This window comes from Condylura cristata, unplaced genomic scaffold (assembly GCF_000260355.1).
Source record: "Condylura cristata isolate star-nosed mole 26May11 unplaced genomic scaffold, ConCri1.0 scaffold00003, whole genome shotgun sequence".
Classification (NCBI taxonomy): domain Eukaryota; kingdom Metazoa; phylum Chordata; class Mammalia; order Eulipotyphla; family Talpidae; genus Condylura; species Condylura cristata.
Window position 1 is genome coordinate 28,106,250 of NW_004567104.1, and position 13,429 is coordinate 28,119,678.

At 36.9% G+C, this 13,429-nt stretch overlaps 1 protein-coding gene across 4 annotated transcripts in view; it reads right to left on the minus strand.

Annotated features, from left to right (window-relative positions):
* Positions 1 to 13,423, minus strand: part of ATP13A3 (ATPase type 13A3) — a 71,884-nt gene extending 58,461 nt beyond the window's left edge. For 3 of the 4 annotated variants that reach the window (XM_012733812.1, XM_012733818.1, XM_012733808.1), the window contains exons 1-2: positions 13,341 to 13,423; positions 12,571 to 12,614 (exon numbers count right to left, since the gene is read on the minus strand). The gene's annotated coding sequence lies outside the window, so the exon portion shown is untranslated. Of the gene's footprint in view, positions 1 to 2,624; positions 2,773 to 12,570; positions 12,615 to 13,340 lie in introns of those variants that run through there. The other variant, XM_004675111.2, reaches the window with a different exon arrangement.
* Positions 13,424 to 13,429: the final 6 nt, after the last annotated feature.

Genomic DNA, 13,429 nt, shown 5'->3' on the forward strand with positions numbered 1-13,429 from the left:
GAGCTAGATCTCATCTCTTAAAACAAGATGAAATGTCCTCAGCACACACAGACCTCTCCCCCAAATCTCTTAGCCATTTTTGCTTCAAACTCATTTCTCATGGGCTGTGTCACAAGAGTATATAATAGAGTATGTGATAAAGACTTAAGAACAGAATTCCAAAGCAGGTGACTCACAGGTGATCTGCAATTCAAGTAAAAGTTCAAGCAAAGTAATTTTGACAATAGATTTTTAATTTAACTTTTTACTTTCAGACCTAAAATAAAAACCAAAAGTGTACTATTCAAAATTCACAAAACTAAGAATAAAAGGAATTTAAGTCTTTTAATGATGTGCATAAGTTTATAACATATACTTCCAGATTTTTTAAATTAAAAAGTAAGATTGTGGGGTCACCTTGTATTGCTGAAATACAAAATGCATCATCTTACTGTTTGTAATTCTAGATTTTTTCCCCTGAGAATTAAACATACCTATGCTAAAGATCTGATAAACCCATCTTAAGGACCACTCCAGCAAAATGTTTTTTGAAAGATCATGAAGTAAACAGCACTCTACTATTATGCCAGCATTCTATTATTTCATATTCAAATCTGTAGCATCCACAGCAACTAAGATGACCTTCTGCAATTCAAAAGCAGTTCTCCCTTGACAACTGAAATAAAACATACCCTTTTACATATAAAATCCTGACTATACTCACTGGACAACCTCAATTTTCACAACCATACATATCTTTGTATAAAAATAAAAGTAAATCTCAATGTCTTAACTACAGTAACCAAATTGTGACAACTCTCTATGAGGGCAAAACTCAACACTTCAAACCAGCTTCTAACAATAAGAATGACATAATATAATTTAATGAATACATGGAAATTTTACAAGGATACCAGTTAAATTTTAACAAAGCTCTACTCAATACCCATTTTATCACTTCCCATCTTGAACTTTCTCTTATAATACATGCTTTTGTTTCTGTGTTTAGGTTTAAGGAAAACCATTGTACCCAACATACACCAAACTAAGACTGTATTTACTTTGTAAAGCACAGTCTTTACATAATTATACTTTTTGTATGTTACCAAACAATGTGAGAGTTATAACTAAATAAATTCTAGATAGGAAAGATAATGTGATTACCTACCTTAGGGTCAATGTTTCTATCACTTTCACTATAAAACTATTTTTAAGAGAGAAATCAACCCTTTATTTAGAGAAACTTAGAGTAAGACAGTCATCATTTCACAAGAGTAGTTTTGACTACTACAATCACCAAGCAATTAATTAATAAAAAGCAAGGAAAAGTGTACCTATGGATTAACAAATGAATCCTGTCTTTTTTTTCTTTTTCCCTTAAAGATTTACTTATTTACACATACAACAACTAAGCTACAGAGGCCAGACATGGGGAGTTGGAGGGTGGTGAGGGGTGTGTAGGAGAGAGGATTCACCAGACAAGTGGGGAGCAGAACAAGCAGATCAACTGAAATACACTGCTGAAGGGAGCAGCAGTAGAGGAGACAGAAGAGGCCTGCTGCACAAGGTGTGCCAGCCCCCTGGATGGGGACTGAACCCTTGCTGCAGTGGCTGCAGGTTGCTTCATAGTGCTGTGTTTTTACCCCTTGCATCACCAGGGAGGCCCATGCTCACTTCATAAAAAAAATGAAATGTTTCAAAATCATTTATTCAGAATGCAATCCAGCAAACCTTTTAAAATGTCTACTTATGTGAGTTTTGCTTTCATTTGTTACTTTGATCTTAAAAGTGTACTACCTCTTAAATCTTCCTTATGTCACTTTTCAAAATTCCATATTCAATGAAAATTTTAAATGTTTCAATTGCTAAAGTGGTTTCTAAATTTTACCATCTATTAAGTAACAGGGTGCAGTAGGTAAGTAAGTGGATAGCACCACTAGCTAAGGCCAGGCCTACAGACTGAATATTCAAAACTAGCAAAACTGAAAAAGACCCAGAAAGAAAACTTGGATCCACTCTTATGCTAACCAAGAGTCAAATACATTTAATAAAATGGTGACAAATCCAACAATGAAAATATGTTGGGATGTGAATGAAGAAGAGGCTTTACTCCTTTTAGAATGCTTTCACCATCTACTTGCAATAATCTGCTTAAAACAGGTAGAGAGAGAAGGCTAAGCATAAGCTTAAAGGTCTAATTCTGTAACATCTGAGCAACTTTGACCTTACTAATTTTATAGGGAAACCTCCAAAACACTTTTTGGTGATCTATCAGAACAGTTCCTTTGCCTAGATCACCAACTCAGTTAAAGTCACTTTACCCCAAGAACGAGATGAAATACTCATTTTTAAGGCTCCTTTAGCAAGCATATTTCTACTAATCTACAGATGACATTTATTTTTATATTTCTTCCACATTTTGGCCCCAATGAGGAAAAGCCTGTGATACAGCAAATTCCAAATGTTTATAAAACTAATTGGGTGAGCATGTAGTCTATGCTCACTACTATCCTAGGAACAATAGGAGATACATAACTTTACCCCAAAATACAAACAAAAACAAAAAATACAGAACTAAGAGTCAGTTTTGACTTGTCCTTAAAAGACAATTCACTCAACAGAAACCATTTTACAAGTTTCCCCACCTTCTTGGTTTCAACTTCTCAACTTCATGAGGTGTAATTCATACGACATATTCCAATCAAAAAAGACTTGATGTTCATTAATTATATAATTTGTACAGTCTGCTGTTTCAGCCTTGACCACTAGGTGACGCTCCAGCTTTGCTAAGGAAAGAGGATGAGTTTCCACAAGCCTTAATGGAGCAGCTGTTAATTAAGAGTGATTAAACAGAAGTTACATGTATTTTCTTAGACCCACTACACACACTAACATAGGAAAAGTAGAAGTTGTTGGTTCATGTGCCTCAATGGAAAAATAAGACATGCAGTTAACAAGCAAATGGGAAAAGGCAGGTACATTAATATTCCCTTTGTAAAGATTACTCCCAGATTCACAACTGTCTGAAACTAGAATTGAGGGGTCTCACAATGTTGTAGAAAAGAGTAGTAACAATTAAAGAGTATATAATTCTAGAGAACAAGATGGCGTAAAGTATAAAAGTATGGGGTAAAACATTACTTGCCCATTAAAATGGAAAAAAAAACACAACCTATATATACACTGCTGCTAAAAGTGAATCTATACGCACTACCTTTTTGGAAAACCAACTGGTATTTATTAAAATTTAAAACCACACATACTTTGATTCAACAAACCTAATTAGAAATCATTTTCTCATATACCTACACATATATGTTCCATTGTGGTTTCTTCAAACTTCTCTGCACTATCAGACTTGTAAAGAGTTAATAAGAGTGTTAGGCTTTTTTATTTTGAGAGTGAAAGTGAGTACTTACAAGCAAAAACAGTTGAAACAGGAATTTTTTTTATATAACAGTTTTACATCATTTTGTACATTTTTTTCCATCTCAATTGTAATCCCCGCGGGTTTCCCACCACCAAGTCACCCGTGTGCCATCACCATAATCCCGTGCACTTCCCCCCCACCACCCCCCGTTTTTGATCCCATTCCCCACTCCACCTCTGCAAAATGTCTCTGGTATATCTGGTATATATATATGGTTGTTCATTATTTCTGATATTTTCTCGCCTGGTCCATTATACTCCTGCTATGAGTGAAACCATCCAGTATTTTTCTTTCTCTTTCTGGCTTATCTCACTAAGCATGATCTTTTCCAGCTCCATCCAAGTTGCTACAAAAGACATGTGTTTCTCTGTTTTGGTTGCTGAGTAATATTCCATTGTATATATGTACCCCATCTTTTTTATACAGTCATCTACTTTTGGGCATTTGGGCTGCTTCCATGTTTTTCCAATTGTAAATAAAGCAGCAATAAACATGGGGGTGCAGGTATCTTTTTCAATCAGTGTTTTTGTGTCTTTTGGGTAGATACCTAGAGTGGGATTGCTGGATCGTAGGGAAGCTGCATGTTTAGCAGTGAAACAGGAATATTTTAAAAACAGCACAAAAGTGGGCCCTCCCTGGTGGCGCAGCAGGTTAAAGCACTGCACTAAGCTTAAGCCACTTCCACATGAGTTCAGATCCCTGCCTACCCGGAGGAGATCCACATGGCACGGCAGACCTTTCCTGACCCGCCCGCTGCTCCCCTCAGCAGTGTATTTCGTGGATCTGCCTGTTCTGTCCCCCACTCTGTCCCTGGTGAATCCTCTCACCCTCCGTATCTCTGGCCTGTACCCCAGTTCTGTATGAATAAATAAATAAATTTTTAAAAAAAGCACAAAAGAAGTCATGTGTCAAGACCATTTAATAAAATTGGAACTGACAAATTAAGAGTTCTAATTAACAGCTTGTATAAGCAAAACATATTGTAAGAGAGCCTAATTCCCCCTCACTAAAAGTTAACACTTTTAAGTTTAGAAGCTAGGCAAGGGTTTTGTTAAGTTAATGAATGCTTCTTCCATTTTAATACAAACTATTTACTATTCTAAACTATGATGCTATTAAGCCAAATCTCTACTAATTTGACATTTCAATCAGCAATTTAAAGATGGTCTTTGAAATCTAAATATTCATTAATTCTAAGGTTAACATGTGTCACAATTTAGTGTAGCCCAGAGGAACCATATTGCTGCGTTCATAGGTGACCGCTGTGATGCACACACTCAAAGGTGGTGGCAACTGCTCCGGTTTACCTGCATCTCAATGGAGTCAAGTGCACTGCTGTTTTTAGTGTAACAAGGCTGTATATTCAAAAAGATTACACTGTAGTTGTATACGAAAACAAAATGTAGCAGAGTCCACAGAAAAGCACCAAAATGCAATAGCAGAGCTGGTGAAGGATGAAAGGGCAAGAAGAAAAAAGTATGAAAGAAAAAAGAACCAAAGTTGCTAGAGGATTCCTGGTTTGAAATCCTGAAGCATGTTAAGGAGTTACACACAGAACCCAGAGTTCATTTTCTCTTATTAACGGTTTAAGAAAAATGATTCTTCTTCATTAATGCAACATAGTATACGTCAGAATTTCTATATTCTGTTTTCAAGAAAGCAAAAATTTAATTCATGATCTATACTATAGCTCTATACTACGGTTCACATTTCATTCTTCCAGACATGAAGACCCTACCACAAAATCAGCACAAAATCACCGAGAAACCATTCTGTACAAAAGAGGTACAACCCTGCAAATTTACAATTATAACTAACAGGCACTTGGAATAGCCTTTTTAAATTAAGCGAACCTCTTTTTGCACTTCACTCATTTTTCCTGATTGAAATCTATCCATGTTGACTTAACATAGAAAAGCAGCAGAAAGTCTTTATATCAACACACAACAACTTATTTCAAAAATCCATCACTTTAAATTGCTGTTGAAAAGAATAATGCTCTTATTCATGGTACAACCATCAAAGAAACATGAACTTCATCATTTCCTATAGTCATTCTCTAGTCTACTATTCAGGATTTTAAAAAATCATTATACTTGGATACTGTGCCAACCATATTAATAGAAAGTGACATCTATACAGGGATTTTGGTTTACAAAACACTTTTAGAGTATCACTCCCTTACGAGTTGTTCATCAATACTGTCTTTAAAACAAGGGGGGAAATAATCATCAGTTAACCAAGATTATCATTTTCCACTTTCCCTATAAAGTTAAGCATTCAGTGAATTTTATCTCAAAAAGTTTAACCAGAAATTAAGAGATGGCATGCAGACATCATCATCATCTTTTAAGGGACAATTTTCCCAAAATTCACTTGAAATCCAGTTATTGTTCCAAAATGTAATATATTCTTTTATAAGGAAAACAGTGACCAGTTTTCCCAAGACTGCCCACAGATGACCTTTTCTACCACCCACAATTCTGCTGAGTGTTACTTAATACTACCACTAACAGGTAGCCAGGTTACCAACCCTCCACTTCCTCTGCCCACTTAGTAATGACTGATATTCTCTAGGCTTTTCTCTAAGTAATATCACCAAGGAATAAGGTGATATTATTCTGCCAGCCCTCTATGGCAGTTATTATCAATCAATATTTTCAGCACTTACTTTTCACAAACTCCAGACCTACAGATTCAAAGATCTTCTACACATGCTTTGCACACAACTAAAATCCATTAGATTCACCTTATCTTTCTTCCAAACCTCTGCCCCATCCCATTACTATTCCTTCTATTCCTTCAAAGAATATGATTTCGTTAAAAGTCATGCCAGAAATTTTAAAGCCAGCCTTGGTGCTTCCTATTCCAGATCTATTTCCAACTGGACTAAATCCTATGCTTCTATTTTTCCCAAATCCATCACCATGCCCTATTCTTCACCGATACTACCTTTAAACTCTGATCTGGTTCCCCTCTCTAATCTCTCTCATTCAAATCAATGCATGATCTAGATAGGATCAATTCTCTCTCTGCCTAATATTTCAATTGCTTCCCATAGTCTGCAAAAGCATTTCCCTAACTGGTAACAGTTCTTCCAAAATAAATGTAAAAAGGCATCCCATACTCATATAAATTAAAGATATAGATTAAATAAACTTCAGCAGTTTTCTTACCAGCAAGATTTTGAAAAGTATTATCCAAAAACCACATTTGTGGAGAATTGGGAGGTGGGGAGGTAGAGGTACAGAGGAGATGAGGCCAATTCATTAGGAGAACAGAAGGAAGGAAGAGGACAAAGTCACAAATAATTTGAAGACTGTCAATACCATCTGCCAATTCACTAATGGCTACCACTCACTCACATCTTATACAAACCTTGCGGTCCATGATTTATGGTACCTTAAAGAAACCTTCAGATTCCTCTCCTTTATAATACTCACTTTGCTCCTCCTGCCAAGAAGGCCCTTCCCTAACTTAGTGTGGCTAAAGAGCTCTTCCTGGTCCTTCCAAAACTGGTCAAGTATCTTCTTGAAGACTGTATAGTCCCTTCCACCTCTAAGCAGAGAAATTCTCCTGCCTTTGCCCCTCCTCTGTACCTGTCAACTCACTTATCCCACAACAGTGGACTGCCGACTAAAACCTTAAAGCTTGGAAACCAGGCTAGCACCCAGCACTGTAGTGAATGAATGAGACAAGCAAGACAAAGAGTATGAGAAAGGAGTAAAACATGTGCTCTTTTTCCAGTCAAAACTGCACAATCATGTAAGTTTTGTCTGTAGCATGCTCATTTCTCTTTCCCATAATCCTTTCCCAGATACCTTAGTGACCTCAACCCCCACCGCAGCACTATGTTCTTCTAAATCAACTACCTCTTCTCTAACCAAAAGTCATTCTGTTCAAAAATAACAAATGAGTTATTGCTTCTCCATGCTAACATACCTAAGCTATAACTCTAACAAAACTTTAAAAGAAGGATGGAGATGTGGGACATGGCTATTGCAGTCCTACCACAGTGGCTGGCCAGAATAAAAGTCTGGGAGTCTTCCTGACTGAGTTTCTATGAAGTATTTCCTCTATCCACTCCTCATGGTAGTAACAATAGCTGCTACTAGCAAAGACAGACACAAAGCTTATGCTATGTCAACTCTATGTATCGCCCATTCTTCTTGGGGTGAAAAGCTGTTTATTTGCTTCAGAGACCAGTTTTGGCCAATTTTTCATTACTATGGACAGAAAGTCTCACCAACATGTTCACCAGTGAATTTAAAGGAGTACCTTTATTCTTGACAGTTTGTAGAAATCATATATATGAATATATATATATAAATAGCCCAAATAGCCTAGCATTTTAATGTTAAGCCTGTAAACATTATATTAGCATTCTAGTAAGAATCATTATCATTTATAAGCATCTGTTTTCGTAAAAAGTCATCTGTTAGAATTTCATAGTCTATATATGTCAAGTACTGTGCAAAATGCTGGAAAATATAAAGATTAATTTCTAACCTCAAGGTGTTACATTAGTGGGTTAGATTGGTAAGCAAGCAAACATACAAAACAAATGGTTGAGTACTGCAATAAAATAAAGGAATAGTGAGGGAGAGGAAGGTAAAGAAAAGACTTAAGAGGAGAACTATCCCTTGATCTAAGACCTCAAGCAAATGAGGAGAAAAACAGAAATATAACAGAAGGACGGAATCCAAGAAGAATTAACACATACAGAATTACTGAGGTGAAAAATCCCAGAAACTGTCAGGAATACAAATTACTTCAACTACTTGGAGCACTGGTGGCTACTAAAGCACTGGAAATGGAGCTTAAAAAAAAAAGATGGCACAGGCTCAGTTTATGATAAAGGGCCTTATATGACATGATAAAAATAAGAACTGACATATAGGTGATGGCGAATTTGGACTTTTTTTTTTAAATGAAAGAAACCCAGAGCCATTCCAGGGAGCCACATTTCCAAAGTATACAGTGTGAATGGCATCCTTTAGACTCACACAATGCAGAACTGTATTCACCTACAAGACTTTATCTCTAAAATGGCAGAACTCATTCATCAATGTATACCCTGCATCTAGACCTGTGCTTGCCACATACAGACACTAAAAAAAGTATTGAATAGTTGATGTGCCAACATAATCCTAATAGCATAACCAAGAAGTCCTAATCAAGCCTTCCTTCCTGATGATAAAAATCGTAAGTTTTATGTGCTACCTATAATTCTAATTGCTACAACTCTTAAGGGAACATGAAGGAGGTCATTCACTACAGGCCACACTAGAGATAAAAAACTATTGGAGCGAGAGGGGATGCGAGTCATTCATGATTTTGAACCTGACTAAATTAAGCAGTTTATTCTATCCTTCTTGCCAAAAAATTAGTTCAAAAATATTCATCAACTCACTCTAGGGCAATGTGATAATAAAAATATATATCTTCTTTTCAAAAGGGCCTGTAATATAAAATCTATTTTAACTAAGAATTTGCTAGGTTTTTCTAGTCTTTCAGATAATCAAGTATTCTTGATTTGTCTGTAACACATTACATTTTACTTAGTAAACTAAATTATTATAATTATCACATAAATAAGGATTACAATTCTTGAACATAGGTAAACATAATGAGAAACTTTAAGAAATCATCGACAAAATTAAGTATAAGGTTAGAAAACTAATGGTTTAAAAAGCTAAGGCATAGTCTAGAGATAAATGAAAATTCTTTTGGTGTATGAAGAATGAGTGCCAAACAGTTAAAGAAACAGACCCAAAAATTATGTGAAAAAAGGAAGATATAATTCACAAATTCAATTTTTAAATGAAATTAAGGCATACAAAATCCTATTAGACACAAAGATTTTTACATTTTATATTGTTACCAGAAACAAAGGGGGAGGGGAGTGGAGAAAGGGAGAGGTATCAACCACCAACACACCCAGAGATATAAAGAAAAGACAAAAATATACATTGTATGTACATTAGACATACATGAGATTAAATATCTTGAAGTTTTAAGGATGGGCTAATTTTGCTATGAAAGTTTGAGTATCGTTCATGTCATTATTGCCTAGTGCTCCAGTTAAAAAATAACACAGCAATCCTCAATTGTGTCCTCTCTACACACATACAACTTGCTTTGAGTATCTTACAGGCTAACAAACTAGTATATAATAATTTGTCATTTACTGAGCCTCTTATTTCACAATTATCTAAGGTAGGCTTTATTACCTCCACTTGGCAAATGAAGAAACTAAAAATGGTTAAATGACGGCACCCAGACCACATAGCTAGTAAGTGATGAGGCTGGAATTCAAAAATCACTTGTCTATGGCTTTGAAGTCTACATCTTAACCAATGTATCAGGCAACATGACTAACTTTAAGGCACTGTCATGTTTAAGGCTGATATTTTCTTACCATGCTACTCCCAGAGCCATGTTTATGTTCACATTATTTTAAATTTCATGGAAAACAGTAACAACTTATAATTTTTTTAAAGATAATGCAGATCTTTGTATAGTAGTAGACATTAACTCTTAAGAACACTAAATATAGCTATCATAGAAAGTATCAACAGTTCCCAAGTTATTTCCCTACTTTATTACTGAGAATTTTAATTAAGCTGGACTCTTTGTGTGGTATAAAATACCCATTACAGCCCTAAGGAATAGCAGATTTTCATAAGTAACTGATTTCTTTCTCCATTATTCACACTAAGGAGTTACATAATATATGCATTTAATTACTATCTATATTGGAGAAAAAAGTGCTTTAAATAATGGTAGCAAGTCACCTGCTACCCCAGAGTAAGCATGCAACAATGCTATAAATTACTGTTGTGCAGTCAGTTTTAGAGTCCATTCATTCATCTGTCAAATGCTATATTACGTAGTCTATTACATTTCCAATCACCAAAAGTGATTTGCTCTAAAGGCTCAAGGAAAAGCTGACTGCATTGAAAGACAATATGTCAGTTAATAAGCAATTTTTACAATGGCGTCTTCCTATAGGACTTTTTTAATGATAATTTTAACTATACAGGATTTTTACCTTAAATGAGAATTTAGGGCTCAATCACCCACATGAAAAATGATTTCACTTCCTCAATTATTTATCCAAAGATCAAGGAGCACTAGGAACCAAAGAAAGTAAGCTGTCTTTGTATCACTGATCATAGCCCCTTTCTCAGGACTGCTGTCAATCTTAGGAATAAAGTATATTCATATTTAAAACCTTATGTTGAAAGATTACAAAACCACTACCATAGAAGTACTGCTTGACTCCGTATTTGGGGTGGGAGAGGGATAGGAATTATTTACTATTATATGCTAAAGAGAATTCTTTCTTTTTATTTGTATCTTCTCAGTTAATCCTTAAGGTTAATTATTAGTATTCTTGTTTGTTAATAATGGGGGAAAAAAGATGATGATGATCAGGAAAATTATGAAACTTACAGTATATGGGACTCTGAAGACAGCCAGAATCCTAGCTCTCTGTTACTGTGTTTGACAAACACAAGTTTGTATTTTTAGGTTTATGAGGTTACCTATAAGTGACTCTGGACAACTAACATCTCTGAACTTGAGTTTCCTCATGTGTAAAACAGGATTTAATGAGGTAATTCATGTTAAATGTGTAATTTAAAATATAATATAGTATTTTTTTTAAAGATTTATTTATGCATACAGAGCTGGTACAGGCCAGAAGTGCAGGGGTGGTGAGAGGACTCACCAGAGACAGAGTGGGCTGACTGACAACTAACTGAAGGGAGCAGCGGATGGGTCAGGAGAAGTCTGCAGTGCCATGTGGATCACCTCGTGGGCAGGGATTGAACTCATGCTGCAGTGGCTTTAGCTTCTTCGTGCTGTGCTTTAACCCACTGCGCCACCAGGGAGGGCCCTAGTATAATATCTTAATAACTAACTCATGTTAAGTGTTTAATTAAAAATACAGTGCAGTATCTTCTATTAACATTGTTCAACCACCAACAGCTTGGTAGTCAGAAATTGAAGTCAGAGCTGAATCCCAAATTCATTCTTAGCACAATGTTGTAACTGCCAACACACTCACCATATAACAATCAATACTTGAAGTATAACACAGATGGGAAACTAATATTACCTAAATAACTATTTAAGGTAAAGTAAACCAACAAAAGAATTTCAGCACTAATATCTTATAAAAGCAGGACGAGGTAGAAAACTCCCAGAAGATACTGCTTAGATATTGAGGCTGATAGGCTTTTCATTTATTACAAAACTACCTACCTACCTATTCAGAAATTTATTCTTCTTTACCACAAATCAGTTGTAAATTAAAATTTTAATTACCAGGGGTATTCTAAATAAAACTACATGGTTAGCTTGGAGAAAGAAATTGGCTGTCCTGCTATATAATTTGAACACTGCCTGTCAGCTTTATTTTCAAAATAAACCACCACTTTATTCATTTATTTCTATAGTACTTATAAACCAAAGCAACCAGACAGTGTTAGCACTATTTCCACTCAATCCCCTAAACAAAAAACAGGCTCTGTCACTAATAACAAATATCACTTAACTCTCACCCTCACCTGATCATTTAATGGTGAATAAAACAAGGTGCAAAAACCAAGGATAGCAGCAAAAAGTAAATTTCCATAACAATTAACAGGCTCACTATTTCAAACAACTTGCAGGAACTGATATGCCTTTTAAAAGGGTTTGCTAAACAAGAATGGGATACCCACATATTCTCATTGTGGCAAGTGTAGCCCATTCAGCAAAGCAACAATCTTCTAGAGAAAAGAAAGACACATACATTCTAGGCAACAAAATACATGTGCCTTCAAAAGACAATCAAATCAAAAGCACAACACCTACATTTTCAGCAACAGTCTTCAAATGATAGTGTCCGCTTTGCAATAATTTCTATGGCTCCCCCATTTCTTAGGTTTGTTTTTTTTTTTAAAGTCCTAACTTCCTGACTTATACACCTAAAACAATCATTACATATATGTGTGTGTGTTCTACTGGTTCAATTCAGAATCAAATGTAGTAAACACAGATTTCTGTTTCTGGGTTTACGACTCCATACCCAGTCATTTTGCACTAATATAACCACTAAATATAATTCTAAGGCACTGATGATTAAAAGTAGTTAAGTGAATGATTCGTACCTCCTATGTCCAGACACCAAGCTCCAAGGATGTTTCTGTCAGATCTACAGGAGAGGAAAGTGTAAACACCTGTCACCAAAGCTTTCCGATAGTGAAGCCGGAACCAGTTGGCTGTCAACCCCACCACCCTCCGAAAAAAAGTCACACACCCACCAGAACCTAACTTTGTGAAGGGAATGGAGAGAAGGAAGGGTCATGAGTCTGACCACAGAGGTACTAGAGGAAAAGGGTCCTGGATTTTTCTAGTCCTGACTATTAACCAGGCAGAATGAGAGGCTTAGGTAAGTCAGAAGTCACTTTTCCCTTGCGGCCTCTCTAGGTTCATCTAAAACACGGGGTGATTGGCAAAGAGCTCTACTGCTCCGTGGCTACCGGAGAACTCCAGATTCCTTTAGGCAATGCTCACACAAACCCATCAAGGGCCCTGCGGATCCCCCCCTCGACCACACCACCTCCTGAATGTCCCAAAGGGGTTAGTCCATCCTCCCACTCCCAAGCCCCAAAACAATCGCCCTCCCCTCGGCAGCGTGGTCAAACCAGGCCTTCACACCCACAACGTGGATCCCTCCTCGCTCCACCTGCCCCGGACATTCCGCGGTCTCAGCGCTCCAATCCCCACCCCACACCCCACACGCCCCTTCCCAGGAAACAGATGCCCAATTCCGGCTCTGGGAGGCCGACCGCAAGCTCACCTGGTACCCGCCATCCCCGGCAATACCACTCGCCTCCTCCAGCCTCCACCATCACCACCCTCTCCATGCCCCGCTCACCTCAGGAAGCCGGAGCCGCTCACCGGCCGCCGCCGCGCCGTCTCCTCGGCGGCCTCCCGGCCCGAGCAGCCGAAGGACCGCGGGGGGCC